Below are 20204 nucleotides of genomic sequence, written 5' to 3'. Positions count from 1 at the left end.
ATTAGTTGTGAGATTGCAAATAAGGGTTTGTTTTCTGTCTTTGTGGAAAGGTGATGAAATGACCATTACATTAGATTATGCTCAATAGAAGTTTTTGTTCATTTGTGATAGTTAAATTTCATTACAACTTCAATTTTGTTGATGAAGTTGCTAGGGTTAGACTTGAATGATGTTATGATAGATATGAGACATTATCGTGTTTTTCCATGTGAGACTAACTCGCTTAAGGAGGTATATGAGGATTGTTGCACCCTACCAAAGATGGAAGTGTGCAACAAAGGCTTACTTATTACATATCGTGGGATACACTTTTTTTCTAAAAGTGTGACATTAGTTATGCTCTTACAAAAATTTGTATATATTATTTGGAAAAGTTAGTGTTATTGACATGAATACATTTTAATAATGTGTTTAAATTGCAATAAGCATGAACTATATAAACACTGTCCAAGAATGGGAAGAAGGAATGTGAATCTAACTTATGAGGAGTTTCACTTGCGAGTAGTAAGATATGTGATTAGACAACATACATACATTGTTGGTGTTGTATGGGTGTGGTTAGATGGTTCAACTCATGCTCAAATCATTATGAAGATCATGGATAGACTCAACTCTTCAAATCTATCTTTGTATTATCTTAGTACATTTGTCTAAGGATGTGCATTCGTTAACATTTGTCAAAGTGTGTCTTGTGCCAATTTGGATATGAACAAATGATTCCTTGACTTCTAATAAAATACAAAGTTGACATTTTCAATGTACATATGTTTCGAATGTAAAGTCATATAGTACAATAGACTATAGGTAGTTGTGATTCATATACTATCTAGTTGTGCACTATCTTTGTATACACTCAAATATATTGAAGTGATTGTAAAAGTATTAGTCATGAGTGATTTTGTTATATAAGTGATAGTAGCCACAATCACATTTGTTTTCAATTTTTGTTATAAATAACACAATATATTTGTAAACAATTTTTATTATAATTATGATATAATAATTGTCTTGAATACACATTGCATGGTTGGTTTTGACACCTTTCTTATTCAAGTACATTTAATAAATTAAATTGGGCATGAAAACTTACCAAACATAAACATGAAAAATATGCATGCACCGTATCTTCACTAACAAATTGTTAGGTGAATTGATGGAATAGTGAAAAAAAAGAGAGTGAAATATAAAGTTAAGTTGTTTGGATTGAAAAAAAAAACAAATAAATGAAAAAATAGTAAATGATTCTGATGATAGATTTTACTTAAAAGTTTGTTATGATTTTCATTCTTTTATATATGAACCAATCTTAATTATTATTTGTGAATATAATAATATTATCATACATACATTAACTTGTAGAGTTCGTTATGCGATGAATGTAGTCATAAAACTGGCAAGTTTTTCTTTTCATTGTTTTCTTTTTTAGTAAGACTTATCAGTTTTCAATGATTGTATTAATGACAAAAGTACATTATGTACATAAAAATATATTTTAGAAAAAAAGTGAAAAAAAATATTTTAATGGGATTTTAACAATTGTTGAGAAGCACCTTTGTAAAACTAAAAGAAATTACTAAGGGTTCAAAGTGACGAAGAATGATTAGAAGAGTAGTACGAAATGTTTTTGGTGTTAACGGAGTTATAATCGTTGGGATTAATAAAAATTTTAAAACCATGGAGTTGCTCAAATCAATGGGTAATACAATTTAAGGTTAGATATATTTGTAGATTTGAACATTTTGATTCATAACATTTGCAATTAAATTGCTTCAATGCAAGTATGAAATGTCGTACATAACAAAAATATTAAATTTTTAAATTTTGAGGACCAAACTTGTTAAAATTTAAGATAAAAAATAATTTTAATTTTATGTCGGATTAAAGGTGAAAAGGCATATTTAATCCTATAATTTAATAAAACTAAAAAATGTTCAAAATAAAAAAGATAACTTTGCTAAATATGTTTTGTCTTAATGAGACGTGCTTTTCACAAAAAGTAAAATAAATGAAATGCGGTCAATATAATTTTTTTAAGTAAAAAAATATTTTTTTATGTTTTTAATAATTTTTAAAAATAAAATTAATCTATACATTTCATAATCATGCTACAACCATGAGTCAAAGTAAAACTGAATTGGTGATTTGCAAAACAAATTCTGAAACAGTCATCTTGCCAAATGAAAATAAAAAATCGCCTCAAAACTACCAAGACAAGATAAATGAAAACAAGAAAAAAATATTACAAGTTGGCACCTATAGTCAGCCTCTTAATATTTTTCTCCTAATGAATGAAGAGTTACAGACAAAAACTTGTAACACTATCTATACCTAAGGTAACAATTGTCTTGCCGAACAATTTAAGATCATTATATGTTGTGTAGGTAACAGTATATCCCCACCAGTTAGCACGTTTCTCTCTATTAAACTGTTATGTGCATCTGCTGCAACCTTCATAAAAGGAATGTAAAATGCCAGAATTCATGTTAATTTTTCTTGTTCACTTTGGCCTTCTGTCCTTGGAGTTGTGCAATCATCTGTCACACCTGTATTCATACAACAAGAACTGTGCTCAAACTCACAATATGTCATACAATAATTTTCAAATTTTCAATTGCTATTATGAAGTGATAACTATTAATTGTCTGAAAATCTTAATTCAAAAACCATGTCATGTCAGGTAAGTTTATCTATTGCAAGTGTTTAAATGTGGTATGCTGTAAACAAGACTATAAAACAATACAAGTAAACAACCCAGTGCTGCAACATTGAGGTAATCGAGATTTCTTACCATCAGTAACAAAGTGCTCCTAAAATAAGTAGTAGTAGCATCATGTAGATTTCAAATTGTCTAAATTTCTTACAATTTTTTTAATAGAATTTCTTAGAATTTAATATATTAAATATTGAGTCCTGATTATTTGATTAAAAACTTGTATTGGAATCAACTGTGTACATATACTCTGACAGTAACATGCTCTCAGGGAAATGGATGGGTGTTTTTAACTAAAATTTACTCCAGATTTTGAAGTTTTCTGCATTACAAGAGTTCATTTAACATTACACAGACATCTATCTGATGCTCAAATATATATTATCTCTGATACTTTCATGATTGCCTTTACGTTTAAACAGAAATTTGAAATAAAACAAAAAGGTTAATCATTGATGTTGCTTTCAAGTGCAAAAATGATGACTTCTTTTAATAAGAGGTAGTTAATAGGCAAAAATGCCATGATGATTAGCCCCCTATCCATTTATAAAAGTAAATCTCTCATCCCAAAAGCATATTGGGACAGAGGTTCATTTTTTCTTTCTTTTTTGTTGTGGGAGGAGAGAAGCAGCAGCTTACCAATCGAATCATTTAGGTTTAACTCAAACTCACTTGAAAATGTTGCCATATGTGAGAGGAAATGCCATTTCATTCAAAGAAATGCAAAAGACAAAATTCCAGAGGTTTTTTTCTTTCATTTTTGTGGGTGGGGGGCAGAGTAACAACTTAACAAGTGAATTCAGTTTTAACTCAAACTTGCATGAAAATGTATCTGAAATGAAAAGGAGATGCTATTTTATCCAACATGCTAACGACAAAAAAGGTCAAGCCAAAGAATCTTCACTAACTTCTCTCAATAGTTCCATACCTTGATTTGGTGGAGAAACAGAACTCTCAGCTGCTGCAGGTTTCAGGACATCAGCATTAGAGTTTGGTGCATCACTCGTTTGTCCTGAAATTTCACAATTGGAAACTGGCACATTTATTTCATCTCCAATTTGCATTTCGCCTTTGGAACTTGTCTCATCATTGGATCCATCGTTTTTCAAGCTCTCAAGTTAAGGGTTTTGATGAGTCATTTTTCTCATCATTTAGATTCAAAGAAACAGCTTCAGGTTCTGGGTTGACAGAATCCTGCAGGATATTCATGGATGTGCAGGTAAGAAAGAAACCTCACCAAAGACTCACGTTACATTCCCAGGGATGATCTTTATTAGATTCATGCGCATTAACTGGCAGGTGAATTTTCATTCACATACACCACTAGAGCCAAGGAAATGGTCTCCCTTGTGTGGAAAATCTAAGAATGTTTATCTTGGAAGATCACTATCTAGAATTGAACAAAATTTAACATACAGTAAAAAAGGAAAAAACACCAGTGTTGGAACAGACATCCCACCAAGGTATTAAATAAACTAGATCATGACCAACTATATCTCAGCTAAGGTTACAGAAAAGGATTCAATCCATAACACATAGGAAACAGAAAATGTTAATATTTAGTGGCAATCCATAGCTTTTCTTGCATGCATACGGAGCCTGTGGTTACACCACAGACAATCATGTGCAAGTCCCATGAATCTATGGCCATAGTGCCTACAGGTAAAACACCTATGGCAAACAAGCACTGTACACATGAAAATTTTATTCAGCCACTAAAAAAACTCGTACTCTCATAAAGTTCACCTCGCAAACAGAATCTATAACTGTGTATAAGGTCACATTTATAGTTAACATCCTTCCAATAACAAAACCCAAACTGTCAATTTTAAATTTTTAATTATTCCCTGTTGGGGCCTCTAAATAAAATTTTAGAGCCAATAATCTGGTCCACATAGAATTTTATTCAACAGAAGTAAAAAAAAAAAATACTTGACCTTTAAGGAGTCCGCAGCTGTTGTTCGGGTACTTGACGCAACAATAGTATCTGCTTCTTTATGGCGTTCAAGAAATTCTGAACTCTCTCCCCGTACTTCCGGTTGATTTTCTATTTTCTCTTGCCTGAGCACTGCAGAAGTTGTTACATTGTCTGATTGTGTAAGCATGTCATTTAAATCAACATTTTCAATTTCACCAGCAGACCTTTTCCTGTTTTGAGAATCAAACACTATGTTAAAACCAAATTTTTCAAAAGGGAGATTCGGGTGGTGAAAAATTGTAAAGAGAAGGACATACCTATTGGAAGTATTAGCAACTGGACTTTGAATGTTTGGCTTGTTTGAAAACAGAATTCCATGAAGAGGCTTTCCATCAATAACAGTTTCAATAGTATATCCTGCTGAGATTTTTTCCGTAACTTTGGCATGAAACATTCTCTTTCCAGGAGGCAGGGATTGCCTTACTGGGATATTTAGTTTACCTGTAAACATGATGCTGGATACTTAGATTCCCACTTTGAATGGAATACCCAAACACCATTTTTCATTCTTTTAATCAAGGCCCATAACCAAAGAATATTTTCCTTTTTTAGAACTTACAAAACTTTACAAAATATCAACTTGCCACAACTAGTGTGCATGTCTCAGAAGAAACACACAAACTGGTCAGAGAAACTAACTCTATTTAGGAGTGCAGCTAAGAACACTAATCCTCACTACCTTATCATTATCAACTAAAAATATGGCAAAAGACCAAATAAATACATTACAAGAAAGCATGTAATATAAGCTGTGATATACACAGGAGGGACTTCCAAAATCCAATACAAAGAATGACAGGAAACACATATCACTTCAAGGAAAAACAAAATATTTTGTTATATTCCTCAGGAAGTTCATATATAAGCAGGTTCTCACTTTGTTGGCTATAGTTTAAGATTGACATAGGATGATTACTGCCAGCATCCACTCCATATCCACACAGAACTGGGTTTTGGACAAGATTGAGATTTTGCTCTTGACATTTCAGCTTCAATTGCTTCCTTAAGGATAACTTCTCTGGTCTGAGTTCTCTTTCCTGTGCAATACCTAAAAAGCCAGAAATATATTAGAAACACATTTCTGTCACAAACTTCTTAATTTGCAGAAATTCTATAATCAAAATGTTCCTCAGTATATTTAACAGGAAAAAATTTACTCTTTGCTCAACCTGTGTATAGGTAATACATATCATCCAGGGCCTCCAGATTTCTATTACAACCTCCCAAAAACACAAGAGCACCCCCCATATGTGGATCTAAACAGTCACCAGCTACAGAAAATCTAGCAGAAGGACCACTAGGTGTAGTTTCCACCTTCGTCCACACAAAAGTCTCTGTTTCCAATAAGGAATGAAAAATAAGGGCACAACTTTAACACATGAACAAACAATAAATATTTACTACAAACTAGTACAGTGAAAAAATTTGAGCTCCTGTTTAAGTGTTTATCAGACTTATAAACAAGCATCTGTATTAGACATACCAATGTCAAGCATATACAGGTCATTGTATAGGCATTGAGCTTCTGTAAAGCCCCCAAAAACAAACAAACTGTTGCCCAAAGAAACTGTACAATGACCAGCTCGAGGTGGCAATGATTGGCTAGAGGTACACATTTTGCTCCAGATAAGAGTATCTGCATTTACAGAAAATGCTAGTAAATTATACTCCGATAAATACCCCCTTTCTTGCACAAATATTCAATAAGTGTACCAAAAGTATAACAGTTACATAAAAGGATACATACCAGTATCTAGAACATGAACATCAGACAGATAATAATCTTGTTCATCTTCACCACCGATCACAATAATTTTGTTTTTCCAAGATGAACAAGTGTGGCTATCTCGAGGAGATGGTGGAGTGCCTGATGTTGTAGCACGCTGCCATGTATATGTTTCTACAGGTGAATAGATGAAAAGAAATCATAAGTATATTTCTCATCTTATCCATAATAAAAAAAAAACTGCAAAGTACTAATGCAAATGGAATTATTAAACAGAGTAAATATTAGATCAACTAAATAGTGCAACCTTCGTTGCATTTCATTCACAACTAAAATTATTATGAACCTCTAGAAGCAAGACAAAAAGTGTGACTATTCCAAGTTCCACCATGTGTTAGAATATAATAATTAAGATAAGAAATCTTTAACAATTTTGTCACACTGTATGAACCTATGATATTGTGTGAGGTCTCATGAATGTGAAGGGTAAAAATTGAAAAGTGAATTAGTTAGATAAACAAATGGTAGTGTGTGATAAAGAAAAGTCACCTGTATTTAATATGTAAAGGTCATTGTAGTACACATCATTAGTATTATTTGCAGATCTCCCACAACCACCAAATACAAATAGTCGTTTGCCAATAACTGCAGCAGCATGACCCTCCCGTGCCTCTGGTGCTTCCCCTCTCACAGTTGGAAAAATCCATGTATGTGAAGCTAAGACAGTTCAACAGCAGTGAGTGCCATCAAGTTAAACAATTACTGTACACTACAGGGTGTACATAATTAGATCACCCTAAACTCTTTCAGATGTATTATATCACAACTATGGTGTAAAACTTAGTCCAATAACATTCCCTTCCCACATTAAAAATATCAGAATAATGACTCACAAATGTCTAGAATATGCAAATCATTCAGCAGCCTGGTCCCATCTGTACCCCCAAACACAAAAAGACTATCACCAACAACAGAACAACTATGGCTGTCCCTAGGAGTAGGTGGGGTCCCTTTAACAGCTGGTTCACTCCAACTCTGCCTCACTGCAAATCACCAACATCAGCCATAAAATAGCTGCAGATAACAGAATAAATGAATAGAAACACTTCAAAAATAATGCAAACAACCCAATGCACTCAACTCGGAATAAAAAACAATGCACTCAACTTAAAAGATATAGGATGTCCCAAAATAGTGAAAGCATTTGATCATATAAAGATTCAAAAAAAGAACCAGGGACCCATATAAAAAATTAAAAGATGAAAGAACCCAACAAATAAAAACTACCCATGCTTAGTGAACAGTAACAGGCAGAAAATGACAATGCAATCAAAATTAAGAAGAAAAATCAATCTTAAAACTAAAAACCATATCAAGATTTAAAAAAACAAAAAGACAGACACAAGAATAGAGAAAGATTGTGGTACTTACGAGTGTCGAATACGTGAACTTGGTTGGTCTGACAGTTAAATTTGCCGTAACCACCGAAGAGATAAAGAAGTCTGCCATCTCTAACAGCGTTACACGTGTGGCCCCACCTCCTCCCTGGTCCTTCTCCTCCTGTTCCCTTTACCTTTTCCCACCTCATTTTCCCCCTCCTCTTCAAAAATTGTTAAACAAAACAAAACGCACTACCCCACTAAAAAAGAATCAAACTTTTTTTGTCTTCAAATTTTAATCTTCCCAAACCTGAGAGACACGAGAAAGTGTGTGAATGTTTAAAGAATAGAGAAAGAGGTTTTGGGATTTGTGATTATTTTCGTTCATGCAAAATAGAATAAATAAATAAATAAAATGTGTATCACTGATATCACTGTCACAACAAAAATTGAAAAAAAAAATGTATATAATGCAACAGTGGAAATGGGTTAAAGAAAACAAACCAGGAGGGGGTAAAGACTGAAGAGTGAGTTCTCCAGAATCTGATCAGAGAAAACAGAGAAAGGGTAGAAAGAAGATATTGGAATTTTAATTTTGTTATTATTTTCTTCAATCTTATTTTTCTTACAAGGTTACATATTTGTTAATTTGTAAATTATACTTCCTGTAATAGAAAAACTATATTCTAAGTGTAAATGATTTTTCTTTTCTATAATTTTGTCATGTAGTGCTTTGATTTGAACGTTACACAGTTTGTATTGATTGATTTAATTTATTATTATAAGATTGCATTTATTAAGGCTTATAATTTTTGTAAATATAGTTGTAACTTTAACATATTGGATAGTACCTCAATAGTTATTTTTGACTGTCCAGTTATTCATTGTATTCCCTATATATAATAAATGACTTAATTGAATTTTTTTCTTTAGATAATAAATATATAGGACTGCTTCTATATTATAATAATAATAATAACTAGGGGAAATATACGTACATGTGTGGACCTCTTTTTATTATAAAGAATTAAGTTAATTTAAAAAGTAACCGAATCTAAATATATAATAATTTAAGAGAATAAAATAATCATTTTAATTTTAAAAAATAAATTAATAATCATTTAAATAATAAAATAGAAATATAATTATTTCAATCTAAAATAATAATAATTAAAAAAACAAATTAAAAAAATATAGATAAAAAAAGAAGAATTCAAAAAAATTCCGTATATATAATAGTAATTGTTTTACACAATAGAAAAAAAATACAATTTAAATTAGGTGTATTTTCTTTAATGGTGTTTTAAACATTTTTTATACAACACCTTGATTAGTCTTTTACAGGAATATAAGTGAATTGCTTTTTCTAAGTTCAGTTTTAAAACCGTTTGTCCTGATAAATTTATTCAATCATTTTGAACTTGTTTATTAAATTGTGTAAAAGATTAATATAATATTTTCATAAATTTCCTTAATCATTTAGAAATTTTTTCAATAATTTTCAATTCATTCAACGGATTACTTTTAATGTATTTCAAAATTTAAATTTTAACCTTTTAAACTATTTCTTTAAATTTGAGGTCGATTATTTTGATTATATATATATATATATATATATATATATATTATTGTATATTAAAAATATATTTTATTTTATTTTTCAAATAATTAGTTTAGTAATAATAAATTAAATTTCATGTATATAACTTTTTTATTTTTGAATTTTCAGTTAATATAATAACCTTTTCTTTTGTTATAAACTTGTTCGTCTATGTGATTTTTTTTACAAATAGATTTATTGTAATTTTGTATAGGAATTTAAGTAGATTTCATGTTTTTTGTTTTAACTTAGAATTTTTAATTCATCTTAGGAATCTAATTAAAACTCATATTTAGGTTTATGCATACAATTAATGAGAGTTCATGTATAACATATATGTGTTGTAATCAAATGGAGGGAATTCATTTCTTTAGTTTTATAAATAGTCTTTTCCTATTTTGTCATTCAATTTTCGAATTGTTTCTTCATTGTGTTTTTTTTTGTTCTTTATTATTCATAAAAAAAAAAACTAAATTTTGAAGCTTAATTCACCTAACCAAAATTTGTGTCGATTATTTATTATTTTAAATTTGTTTTTCTTTTTTCTAATTTTGAATTTGATATTTATGATATTAAAGTGTGTTTTTGATTTTATAAAATAAAATTTAAAATCTATTGAATCTTAATTTGATAATATATTATTTTGATTAGATTTGTATTTTAATTTAATGACTTTTTTTTCATTCAATTCAATTAATGAATTGAATTGATTAATTATTTAAACTTTAATTTAAATTTTTAATAAATTATAATAAGAGGATGCAAATTAGAGATAAGAAAGTGAACAATGATAAAAGGGGTTTAGAATGGAGTGGATCAGATTAAAACTTTTAATCCATTAATTTGTTTTGACGCGATTTGTCTAGTCCACTAAATTAACAAGTCAAACAAAATGCAAGTGGAGTGACCCAATATTCTTTTCTATAAATTAAAAATAAAAATAAAATATAATTAAAAAGATTATTTTTTTATATTATATTATTTTAGAGATGTAAATATATAATATTACTGTAATTTAAATTATTAATACTTTCAAAGTTCTAATTATTAGTTATAATATAATAATTTAACATGTAAATATAATTTTAATTTATCCAATTAAAAACATTAATTAACAATTAAAAACTTAAAAAATATTTATATGATTAAAATTTATTATATATATATATATAAACAATTTTAAAAATAATAATTTTAAAAAAGTAATAAAAATTAAGTAAAAAAACAAAAATGGGTGGGTTGTCTACCTGTTTACCTTTAGCGAGACAGGTTATAAATTCTAGTTGGTTTTGTTCTAATGAATCAATCCGACTCAATTCAGTTTTGGCAAACTAATGGTAAATTGGGTCAAGACAGTTGAACTAACCCATTTTGTCACCCCTATTACAAAATAATATTTTTGTTTTCTTTAATTTTGTTTTCAATCCCTGATTTCATTTTCATATTATGTTTATTTCTTATATTCCAAAATAATTTGTGTAGAAAAAATATTAAATATTAAATACAATAGATATGTGGTATGTGTTATTTAATAATAGACATAGATTGTGTTTCTATATTGCAAATTTTTGTAAAAACTTATATGCTTTTAATTCAAAATAACATTAAATATCAAACTTTTAAAGGATGGAATTAGTGTATTTTTAGTAATTCATTCAATTAGGAGTTTGTTTAGGATATTAACCTTCGTGTGTTAAGTATAAATTGTCCTAAATAGATTTATTTTCTCACTTTATACAAAACAAAATTGAGTATTGAGAGAGAAAAGGCATCTTGCTACTTAAGGCACATGGTTACAATGTTCTCCTCTCCCTTCTATGCACTTCATTAATGTATTGTTTTCTCTTCCTCAAATCGTATCGATCAAAATTTTATTTTGAGTGTGTGATTTTTCTATGTCATCATTTTCTCCTTTATATGTTGTAATATCAAATTTATGAGACATACAAGGATATTGAGTTGTGAGAATCTAACTCTTGTGATATTTTTCATAAATACATGTTTTTTTCTTGAACTATTTCATGTGAGATTGAAATGATTATTTTATTTATTCTAAGATATAAGTTCTAGATAAAAAATTTTAAATAATTTGTTATTTATTAGTTAATTGAGAAAGGAAATGATAAAGTATTCTTATTTGAGGCATATCACTATTGTTGTTCAAAATTGAGCCTTAATTTGGACTAATTAAGGTCTACCAAGCTCCACCCTAAAGAAAAGCAAGTAGGCACCACATGGTGTAAGAAATGTGTCACATCACATGTTATTAGGAAGCTTACGTTGGTGTCACCTCATCATATGGGAAGCTTGCATTGCAAGTCTCTTTCCTTGCTTGCAAATAAACAGAAAGACTTGTCTTGCAAGCTACTCCAATAAGAGAGTGCCCTCGAGATTACATTTCCATTTCATTTAAGTAGCATTGAATTTTAGCTTCATTTAGGCTAGAGTATAAAGGAGACTATCCAATCCATAAATAACTTTCTCATGCATTTTCTAATTACTTTTGAATCTAATGAGAATTGATGTTCCTCTAGCAAATCTTTTGCTCGCAAATGTCACAAAGGAGAACTCCTTTAACTTGTGTTTGGATTTATAAAAGTGAATTTAAGGGAAAAAAGATGTGAAAATAATGTTGTTTGGATTAAGAAAAAGATACTGAGAAATGAAGGAATATGAGAGAAAAAATTATGAAAATTGGTGCGTGACGTGATGAGCTTGATAGATTTAAAAAATATTTTAATTGATAAAATTAGATTATTACAATTTTACCCTTGATTAAAAAGATAATATAAAATAAAATGTAATTAGTGTAAATTATGATAAAATCAAATGTGAATTATTATTTAAAATAAAAAAAGTTGAAATTGATGAAATTATATTGAAATAAAATAGAATTTTCAACCTTTTATATATAATTTTTTAAAAGTTTTTTTCTAATGAAAATATTTTAAATTTATAATATATTTTAAATGTTAAAAAAATAAATATATTGTAAAAAGTATTTTTTATAACAACTTTTAAGAAAAATAATGACATTAGTTGTCTTACAAAAATAACCATTTACATTATTTTAAACACATTATTTAGACTTTTTGTTTTGTATAAAATGATTTTATACTAGTAGAGAATTTTTTTTTAATTTACTTTTTTTTATTATGGAGGTGCTAAAAGCTCATCATAATCACTACAATATGCAAAAGTTTAAAGTAATGGTCTAAAATAAGTTTTCAAGAGCAAAAAAGAAGAAGAAAGCAACAATGACATGCTATAATGTTACCATTTTTCGAGTTTAACTATGGTTTTTAGGGACACTGTGTGAGCAACTCCACATTGAGGTGCATCATCTTAGATGTAGCACAAGTGACATAGGAGAGAAATTGTGCATCCAAGAAAATGCAATGTAAGCTGCATTTTTAAGCATTTATTACGATTTCAAAAGTAAGAAGGAGATGAAAACAAAAGATAATCAATTTTAACATTAGAGAAAAAAGAATAATCAACTATGCTTAAAAAAAAGAGACGAGAGAATCATTTTTCATAAAAAATACACATAGGATAATCAATTCTCTATGGTTCAAAATCAATTCTCTCGTGTTCTTTGGTCATCAATCACTTTTCTTGCATGCGAAAATCTACCATAATCACTTTGTTCTTACCTCACACACATCTCACGTTTGATTATAATTGGGCCTTCACCGAAGCCAACATCAACATTCACAAATGCACCGTACAAAGTAAACAAATCATATGGGAATCACATTCGTAAATACACTAGAATAACAATAAATTTAACAAGTAAAGGAAACCAAGATGCACCATAAATTTGAACTCTCACAACATAAATACCTTAAACCCAACCACTTATTCATGAGTTTAATGGTGTATTGAAAGCTTTAGTTACCATGGTCATGGTCAACGACAAATTTGAACTATTCATGTTTAGGAATCTTGTTAATGAATCTTTATATGCTACACAACTTTCATGCATTTCATGTACATTGAAAAAACACAAAAAAATATATAGTGAAAAGGGTGAAATGAAAGAATGGAAACTCAAGGATAAATAGGTAATTTAGCATGTTAGGAGTTGTCTTTCTCTCCTCTTCTCTTCACGAAGACCTGTTTCTCATAAATCTCACAAATTCACGTTTCTTTTTTCCTTCAAATCGTATAAAAAAAGTGAGAGTCATATTTGTATTTCCATCATTGACTACAAAACACAAACTTAAACTTCTTCCATGATAAACTATCCTTGGGAATTAGAAGTTTGTTCTCTTGGAAGCTTGAAATTGTCAAACATATTCTTCATCCTTCACAGAATTCCATTTCATATATTCTCTCATACCTTTCCACTCCTTTTATAACAAGGAACTAGTTGATAGGTTTACTTGAAGTGGAAAACAAATAATATACATCAATGTAAAGTTTTCCTAAAAACTGTGAATTGGTTGATATTTTGTATAAATCAGGGACAATTCATTCCTTCGTTTCTCTTAACCAAGTCAAAATAATCATATTGTTAGCTTTTTATTTGCCTTCTTTGATGGTTTCTACCTTTATTAAGAAAGATAGTGTGATTAGTCATGTTCATATGGGGTGTCTTCTTATTATACTAATTTTTTTTATGTACATATTATTCTTTTAACCATTTATGTAAATTAAATGTTATTTTATGTATAAATTGGTTAACATCTAATAAAGTGATCATAAATTGTGATAAAATCACATAGTTTCTTATAAAACCTCCCCATTTCCATATTCTTATTCATATTTGTTATGTAATTTTGTACTAGTTTTCAATGTATAAAAAATGGAGTTTTTTTTTGGGATTCTTTCCTAAAACATAAAGGTACAAACAAAAACTATGAAAATAGGTCAAAATCATAATAAGGAAGAGTTGAGTTGTGTTTTAATAAACTTTAAAAGTTTTTCAAAAAATTGTGTTCAATAGATTCATACAAATGAAATTTGAAGCAAGACAAACACACTATTAAGCAAGAATGTTAAGAGTTGTGTCTTATGAAGAGTTGTCAAACACAACTTCAACTTTAGCAACATGTCATGTAAAAAGCCTTTTGAAAGACGTTTTAACAAATCTCTCATGCTTAGAATAGTTAATAAATTACATGCAATATAAAAGGATTAAGGAAAGGAAAACTCTTGATTTTTTTTATACTGGTTCGTCTTTAAATTCCATAGTACATTCAATTCTTTATCAACTTGATTGAGTTTTATTAAACATACTAAGGCTATGAAGATACAAGCGAGTATTGTTTCGACCTTAGCCATTTTATGGGTAAAATAACTTAGAATGTTATTTGAATATACAACCACTTATGTCTAACATAATATTTGAGTTATTTTAGCTATAAATGGCTAAAATAATATTTGGATGGACTGAATGTGAATGATCAAATTACTTTTGGATGGATTGGAGAAGAAATGAAAATGAGCAAGTTTCTTAGAAGAAAGACATACGACGTGTTATGTTGGTGTTAATGGATTTCAGGAATATAAGTCAATGCGGGCCAACTCGTTGTTAACTTGAGTGAGTTGTGGGTTATGCAGGGTGGGCTTAAATGGGCAAATAGACTAAACTACTTAGCTTGCCTCGCATTTTTTCTTATAGGCACGCGAGTTAGCTTGCATGGCCTGCCTTGCATTGTCATTCTTAGGTAGAAAAGGTTGTGTCTTGATTAATGGCTATAACTTCGATCAAACAATGTTTTATGATGAATATAAAGATTATAAACACTTTTAGGTAACTATAAAATATAAACAATGTTCTTATAAAGCTTATGGCACAAAAAGATTTAAGGCTTTGAATGTTAAAATTGGAAACGTTTTGACAACTCTAGTTTTATTTAACTTTTTCTTAACAAGATATTTTTTTATACAAAGCTTTGAAAAAAGTATTTGCTATAATCCTTTATATATGTGTGTATATATATATATATATATATATATATATATGGGTTTGCTAACGCGCGTACGCCTGTTTTTCAGTTGGTACATTTTAGCAATGTGTACCGGGTTTTAGTAGACAAAAATATCCTTATATACCATGGATTCTAAGTTTTAAGGTTAAGGGTATTTTAATAATTTTCATTCTCAAAACTAAAAAAAAAAAAGAAACCCCCGAAACCCTTACTTACCTATCTCATTCCTCTCAACCCTTTCTCTTTCATCTTTCTCACTCCAATCTTTTCTGTCATCCCTACTGTAGTCCCAATTGAAAAAATCAGAAACACCCTACTGTAGCCCAATTGAAAAAAATCAGAAACACTTGTCGTTAAACAATCTTACAAAAAAATGATTTTATAATGAGTTTTGATCTTATAATTTTTGTCTCCTCTAATTTTATCCAATTTTCACAAACATAAAGGAATCGGTAATTGACTGGAAAAAATCAAAAATACTTGTTGTTAAACAATTTCTTACAAAAAATGATTTTATAATGAGTTTTTATTTTATAATTTTTGTCTTATATAATTTTATCTAATTTTCACAAGCATAATGACATCAGAGGAATTGGTAATTGGCCTGGAAAAAAATCAGAAACACTCGTTGTTAAACAATTTCTTACAAAAAATGACTTTATAATTCATTTTATAATTTTTGTCGTATATAATTTTATCTAATTTTCACAAGCATAATGACATTCGAAAGAATTGGTAATTGGCCTGGAGGGTTTTTTTTAGAGATGATGGTTCAACATATGCAGATGATGAAATTAGAGAAATTAGTGAAGATGGTGAAATTGAAGAGATCTTGAATGAACCTTTGCCTGAAGGTGAATATGTCAATGACTCAACTCTTTACAAAGTCAAATTGTTTAAAGGCAAGTATTTCTGATTTTTTCAATTGGGGCTACAGTAGGGATGACAGAGAAAAGGTTGGAGTGAGAGAGATGAAAGAGAAATTTTTTTTTTTTAAGTTTTGAGAATGAAAATTATTAAAATACCCGTAACCTTAAAACTTAGAATCCATGATATATAAGGGTATTTTTGTCTACTAAAACCCGGTATACATTGCTAAAATGTACCAACTAAAAACAGGCATACGCGCGTTAGCAAACCCCATATATATATATATATATATATATATATATATATATATATATATATATATATATATATATATATATATATATTTCCAAAGTCAACACAAGACATGTTGACCTATAACAACTTAAGGCATCTCTTATAACATAATTACTTTTGACTAAACAACTTAGCATTTTTGAATCAAATTATACCTAATTAAACACTTTGTTTAGACCGTGATTTAAAGATCACAATTTTTTTCTTAATGAAAATAGAATGATGTCTTAAGATGACTATAAGATAATAAACACTCTTTTAAGTTATTAACAAATACAACGGTATTATTCTTGCTCACAAACCAAAAAGTTAAGAATTGTTTGAAAATATAACCCTAAAAACTTTCTCTTAGACATTTCAATATTTTTTTTTTCACAAGATATTCTTTATATAAACTTCAAGATGAAAATAACAATTTCAAATATTTTTTAGAACCATTGTAAGATGTTGAATTTTTTTTGTCTGCATTTAAGCATAAATGCTTCATACAACATTAAGACTATATTTTCTATACAACTTTTGTATATGAACTTATCAAATTTAAAACACGTGATTTTTTTCGTAAAAATTCTTTACCAACCTATTACTAAATTTTATAATTTAAAATTATATATTACATATATTCTTTTAGACTAACTTTTATTCATATGATAAAATTTAGGCTTAAATGTTTACTTCATGGTTATGTTAAGAGTTGAATTTCTGTTTAGTATCCGGTTTTAAAAACGAAAATATTGGATTCCTATGTTATGAAAAATATATGAATAAAGTTATTTCCATTAAGTTGATAGCAACGACGTTAAGTCCATGTTGATGTGGTTGTACTTTTTCTCTTCTATTGTCCAGTTTTTTCTATCTCTTGTTCAGTTTTTTATTTGATGATTTGTTGAACTTATTCTTTCTTTGTGAACTTTATTCATATATTTTGCATAACATAAAACCTAATGTCTTCATTTTTAAAACCGGATACTAAAGAAAAATTCACCACTTAATGTGGACGGAGACGAAGTAAGCATTTAAGCCTAAAATTTATATACTTATTTTATTTTGTATTTACAAACTAGATTATTAATTAACTTATAGAGGCACTTTTAATGAATTTATTAACTTCCAAAATTATCAGTTGGTTTAATCGAATATACCCATACATACTATTAATTTTAGGGATCACCGGCTTAATACCACAACCACAACGAAGACAAATCACGGTTGAGGCCACAGACAGAGCTTTTGGCAGCACAAAGAATGACGTTGGGCGCGAAATATGCAAACGCGCGTTTCCTCGGAAGCACTTCCGCTTTCTCTCAGTACAGAAAAAAAATTGCGGTGGCGAACCTATTCCAGAAGTACGGTTTCCCCTCTTCCCTCATCCCCTCCTTCCTCTCCCGCAACCCTTCCCTTCTCCAAGCCCCTCTCCCTCAACTCCACCATTCCCTCACCACCCTCTTCTCCCTCCGCATCCCCCAAAACGACATCGTTTCCCTCCTCACTACCAACCCCTCCCTCCTCCACCATTCCTTCCACCACACCCTCCAATCCCGTCTCCCCCATCTCCAAACGCGCTTCCCCACACTCTCCCCTTCCACCCTCCTCAACCTTCTCCTCTCTTCCACAAAGTTACATCTCGACCCGCTCCAACTCTCACCCAAGCTCAACGCGCTCAAAACCGATTTCGCGTTTTCCGACGCCACCGTGGCCAGCATTCTGGAAGGGTTCCCCGACGTGGTTGTCACGAGCGAGAACGAAATCGCGATCGTGATAGATTTTCTCGCGGGGTTCGGAATTCCCCGGGACGAGATTGATCTCGTTGTCCGTTCCTTTCCTAGGGTTTTGGCGCTCGGTGTTGAGCAGAGGCTGATGCCGTTGTTTCGGGAAATCAAGGAGCTAGGGTTTTCCAATCGTGAGATGAGGAGCGAGATCTCGCGGGACCCGAGGATTCTGGGGATGGAAATTGGAGAGCTTACGCGGTGTTTGAGACTGATAGAGAGTTTGAAATGCAGGGAAAGTATCAAAGAGAGGGTTATAGGTTCGGGTCTGATGAGAGCGTGTTTTGAGGTGAAATTAAGAGTGGATTGTTTGTGTGGGTATGGTTTGACTCGAAGGGATGCTCTGAAGGTTATTTGGAAGGAGCCTAGGGTGATTTGTTACGAGGTTGGGGATGTTGAAAGGAAGGTTGAGTTTCTTGTGCAGAGGATGAAGTGTAGTGTAGAGTGTTTGGCTGAGGTGCCTAAATATTTGGGTGTGAATTTTGAGAAGCAGATTGTGGCTAGGTACAGTGTGGTAGAGTGTTTGAGGGGGAAAGGTGCCATTGGGTTTGAGTTTGGGTTGAAGGATTTGATTATGCCTTCTAGGCTTAGGTTCTATAATCTTTATGTGAAGCCATACCCGGAGTGTGAAAAGATCTATGGAAGGTTTTCTGGGTGTGGTGTTCAAGTTAAGACGAAGCATCCCGCTGGACTGTGGAAACTTTTTAAACCGCAGAAGTTTGCTGAAAGGGATGAAGATGTGGAGAGCGTGAGGTCATTCATGGAGTCTCTGGTTTAGTGGTGGGATGAATTTGAGTCAATGAATGACTATCAAAATTGAGTTTTGACTTGATACGTACTTATATTAGTACTCTGGAATTGCCCTTGCCCAATTGAGATTCTTTGATGTGCTTCTGAAATCGAGCTTTGTAGGAAGTATGTCTCTCTCATTTTTTCTTCAAGTAAATAATAATAACAGGGTCTAGCAGCAAAAAAAGGCGACATCACCAGAGGCACTGATTTCTCTGCCTCACTGCCCCTGCCTCACACAACAGCTAATGATTTCAGGCAAACTTCCAAAACTACATTTCTATTGACTATCGGACATAATTTGTTGTATTTAATTTGGGGCAAGACTTAGAAGTTCATTCATTCGAGTGCAACGAAAGAGTTAATTACTTGAAATCTTAAGTCATCCGTGGGTCACAATATCACATGCTCTCTTGAAAATTGCGTTTTGTTTACGGCAGCACTTCGTCTGACATGAAAGTTCCTCAAAGAGCTTCTCGAAGCATGAAACAAGATTCCTTTCGGAGCACAAGATATATTCTTTAATAGTGTATACATTTCCCCGTTGTTTTGGACTGATCAGCTTAGTTTCTAGAATAGTTCCAGGTGTGCTAATGGAAGGTTTGTTGCCACCGGAAGCACTGATACAATAATAAAGCTATTTGAGGTGCTGATATGTTATTTAGGATTTAGATGTTTTGCACTTCATTTGACACGGTTTCTGAACTTAATCTTCTGCTTATCTAACAGGGTTCGAAGATCAATCAGATGTTTCTACCAAAGGCAAAGGATGGTCCTTAGCGGCCTGTCATTCGAACATATTATGATCGTATATATAAGTGCCTTTGCATTTTCTGATATATATACCCGTGACAGAATTTTGTTTGGTTACTATTTTGAGATTATTGAGTTATGTTTAGATAGATTTTTCCATTTTTACTTATAATAAGAGAAGAAAAATAGATAAATTTATCTATTAAGCTAAAATTGCACATATATTTCCTTCCAATGTAAATTTGTTTATATTGATTTCATTATAACGTTATTCTATTATGTGAGAATTTTTTTATCGGCATTCTACACGTAAGATCATATAAAGTAATAATATATATATGTTACTTATTTATTTTTATATATTGATTGCAGTTAATTTAAACTTTGTTGTATCTGTGAT

The 20204-nt window shown here is 30.5% G+C and overlaps 2 pseudogenes across 2 annotated transcripts; one reads left to right on the top strand and one right to left on the bottom strand.

Moving 5' to 3' along the window:
- Positions 1 to 2114: 2114 nt before the first annotated feature.
- Positions 2115 to 8170, bottom strand: LOC148203351 (uncharacterized; annotated as a pseudogene). Its single transcript, XR_015784086.1, has 11 exons — positions 7846 to 8170; positions 7308 to 7457; positions 6964 to 7131; positions 6436 to 6588; positions 6172 to 6324; positions 5858 to 6022; positions 5566 to 5736; positions 4946 to 5129; positions 4648 to 4858; positions 3639 to 3904; positions 2115 to 2543 (listed from the first exon to the last, which is right to left on the bottom strand). The product of XR_015784086.1 is annotated as an uncharacterized LOC148203351 (transcript).
- Positions 8171 to 17678: 9508 nt separating this feature from the next.
- On the top strand, positions 17679 to 20075 carry LOC148203350 (transcription termination factor MTERF15, mitochondrial pseudogene; annotated as a pseudogene). Its single transcript, XR_015784184.1, has 2 exons — positions 17679 to 19697; positions 19781 to 20075. The product of XR_015784184.1 is annotated as a transcription termination factor MTERF15, mitochondrial pseudogene (transcript).
- The last annotated feature ends 129 nt before the right edge of the window (positions 20076 to 20204 follow it).

The sequence above is a fragment of the Vigna umbellata genome, chromosome 2, assembly GCF_029865625.1.
Source record: "Vigna umbellata cultivar VRB3 chromosome 2, Vumbellata_1.0, whole genome shotgun sequence".
Classification (NCBI taxonomy): domain Eukaryota; kingdom Viridiplantae; phylum Streptophyta; class Magnoliopsida; order Fabales; family Fabaceae; genus Vigna; species Vigna umbellata.
This window is presented reverse-complemented; position numbering and strand designations above follow the sequence as displayed.